Genomic DNA, 3,485 nt, shown 5'->3' on the forward strand with positions numbered 1-3,485 from the left:
TGACCGGGCCCGTCACGCTGGGGCCGCCGAGACTTGTAGTTGTCGTCCCTTTGACTGACGGCCCAGATGGCTCCAGAAAAACTACGAATCCCATAAGGAACTGCATACGGTCGTCGCCAGGCCGGGCTGTTGACGGAGCCCAGAGCGCCTGCGTGTCCTGTGGAGGGGGCGGGGAGCGAAGCGGCGCTGTGCCTTCTGGGAGTCGTAGTCCGCAGACCGCGAGTTGTCAGGAGGTTTTCTTCCCGAGGCAGCAGAGGAGGCTGCTGGGAAGACAGGACACGTGGAGGGAGCTGGGGCTCCTGGAGCCCGGCACGGTCTGAGCTCCGGGCGCCGGGCCCAGGAGACAGGGTGGAGGCTCTGGGGGAGCAGCCGGCTGCCTAAATAACTCTGCCTCTCCTTGGTGTGACTGGTTTTACTTTGTTTTCTTGATGCCTGAGTCGCTCTGCCTTACGCCCTGGGGCGTAACCTGCTTGGGGCGGGGCATCCTGCTGCGGCGGACTAGGGGGCGCGGCTCGGAATGCCCACGCGAACCTTTGGGATCTGGCAGTGGGGAGGTGTCAATGGCAGGTGTTAAGTGGTGTTACAGGACTGGCAGGATGACCGGCCTCACTGACGGACCGCTCCCAGCCATGAGAATCTTATATTCATTCATCGGGGGTGACCATCCTTGCTACTCTCCGTGAGGCTCGTACATTCACGGACTCCCGATCCCCAACAACCATTTACGTGGAAGCAAAAGCCCTTCTGAGTTCGTTGTAGCCCAGGTAGATCAGGGAGTGCCCAGTTCAGAGTGCTGTAATTAAGAATTGCCAAAAACGGGAAACTTGTGCAGCTCCCTATCCAGTTTATACATATTTATTCCATCAGTATTTATTGAACACCTATCATGTGCCAGCACGGGGATACCATTATGTATGAGATTAGACTGGTCCCTGACTTCATGCAGCTCACAGCTGTGGAAACAAAAATGATACTGCACGGCCGTATTTCTAAGAGTGTACCTCAAGTCCCACAGGAATTAAAAACAAAATACGACGCGTCCAACCCGAGAAAAAGTAACTGACCTACTCTTTTACATCTGGTGTCTAAAGCGAATGAAATTTCGGACTTTCCCCATAAGTTACTGATTCCCTAATGAGAACCATTTTATCACTAACTTTTGAATACAGAAATCTGGGGATATGTGACATATCTTCCCATGTGAGCATATCATCAGTTCTTAAGACACAAATGTAAACCATGGTCATCTTCCCTTTATATTTTTTCCTTTAAATATTTGTTGTAATTTTTACTCAGTGATCCCATCCTAGTGAAGTCTGCACATCTTTGCAAGTCTAAACTTCCCTTTTCTAAATACTTTTGTCTCCTAGTCTTCCTTTCACATCCAGTGGGGGATACAAACATACGCAGATCACTATAAGAGCTAAGGCACTGTAAGGGAGACAGGGAAGTAGTTCTGAGTGAGTTAATTAGCTGGATATTAGAAACTAGGGCTAACTCATATTAGAAACTAGGACAAACAATTATTTGGTGCCAGTTACGTGCAAATCATTATAGGGCAACACTGGCTACAAGTTAAAATCACTCAGGGGCTTTTAAAAATTCTGATGTCCAGGCTGCACCCCAAACCAATTAAGTCAGAACCACTGGGGGCAAGAAGCAGGTAGCAGTATTTTTTTTTTTAAAGCTCTCCGGGTGATTCCAATGTGCAGCCAAAGTGGAGAACCACTGCTACAGAGGATGCCAAGTTAAATAAGATAGTCTTCCACTAAATTATGCATTTTACAAGAGTGAATATTTCAGCAGAGCAGTTACATAAAAAATAGGATAATTTTTGCCCACCTGGAATCTAAAAGTTGATAGGGGAACAAATTATGAACACAAATAATTGCAATGAAAACAGACTATGTACATGTTAAGTTAGTTGCACAGGCAGCGAATGCCTTAAGAGCTCAGAGGAGGGAGAAATATTTCCAGATCTGAGGGGGGTGGGGAGATGCTGGTGATCAGGTAAATCTTAGGCTGTCAGCTCCATCAGGCCAGAAATTGGGTCTGCAGAGACCACATCAGATTTTGGTCACCATGACTCCCCAGTTGTTGGGTGGAGGCCTGGGCACATAGGAGAGGTGGGGAGGAAAGGCTTTCCAGTCAGATTCTAGCACATTTCTTTTTAGTAATTGATAGACTATGAAGACCCATCAATCCAGTTAATAAATTCTTTCTTTTGAGAGAGAATGCATGCGCACATGCATAGCGGGAGGGACAGAGGGAGAGAATCTTAAGCAGGCTCCAAGCCCAGCATGAAGCCCAACTCGGGGTGCGATCTCACGACCCTGAGATCATGAGCTAAGCCAAAAACAAGAGTTGGACGCTTAACTGACTGAGCCACCCAGGCGTCCCTCAGTTATTAAATTTGATCTAAGAGACAAAAACCACTGCACCCAACAATAGCAGAATGTTATTTTCAAGCACTCATGGAACATTTACAAAAATTGAGCATGTTCTCAGACATAAAACAAATAACAACAATTTTCAGAGGACTGTGATCTCAGAGTGTGTTCTTGAACCTAATGCAATTAAAGTAGAAATAGTAACTAAAAGACGACTAAAAATCCTTATAAGTTCAGAACTCAAGAAACACTTTTAAGTGACCCAAGCGGAGGGACTTCCACGAGCAAGGTACATACGTAGGAAAGGACTACACATACAAGTACAAAAATTTCCTCTAGTTTTCCTTTTTAGTACTTTTCTGATGTGAATAATAATCTCGGACCCTAAGAATTCGTTTTCATCTCTGCATGCTTAAGTGTCTTTGGTAAAGCCCTGTGTGAATGTATCAAGACTGGGCACTGACGCTGGGCAACCTAATCTAGCCCCTTGCTACTTCAAGTTTGGTCCAGTGGTAACCACATTACCTTGATGCTTGTTCAAAATACAGGCCCCACCCCAGACCCATGGAATCAGATCTGCAATATAACAATATGCCCAGGCGATTCATCCACACGGCAGAGTTGGAGAAGCTCTGACGAGGGATGAGGGGCCGGCAAGTGGGGAGGGCAAGCAGACTAGCTCCATTTTCTCCTTAGCTCTTCCACAATGTGGCTTCCGCTCCACTACTTGGCTAAAATCACTCTTATCCAGGCCACCAGCTACCCTGTATTGCTAAATCCAAAGCCCTTATCTTATTTGACCCGGCGGTGGCCTTCTTCACTGTTGACCACTCCTCTTTCTCGAAGGCCAAGAACTCTTCGGCTCCTCCTACCTCCTTATCTGCTTCCTCTGGTTTCTCTCGCCTGTCGGCGTTGAGTTCCAGAGGCTCTGTGCTCGCCCTAGCCTCTTCCCCCTCCTACCCTCTACCTCGTGGGATCCTCTGCCTCCCCAGGCTTTCGTGGCCGTCTCTCTGATGGTGACCCCAGGACTGAGTGTCTTAAACTCTAGATTGTTATATTCAATTTCTTTCTGGACGCCTCTACTTGGATTCTTCC

This window comes from Ursus americanus, chromosome 26 (assembly GCF_024610735.1).
Source record: "Ursus americanus isolate L20-20 chromosome 26, mUrsAme1.1.p, whole genome shotgun sequence".
Lineage (NCBI taxonomy): Eukaryota > Metazoa > Chordata > Mammalia > Carnivora > Ursidae > Ursus > Ursus americanus.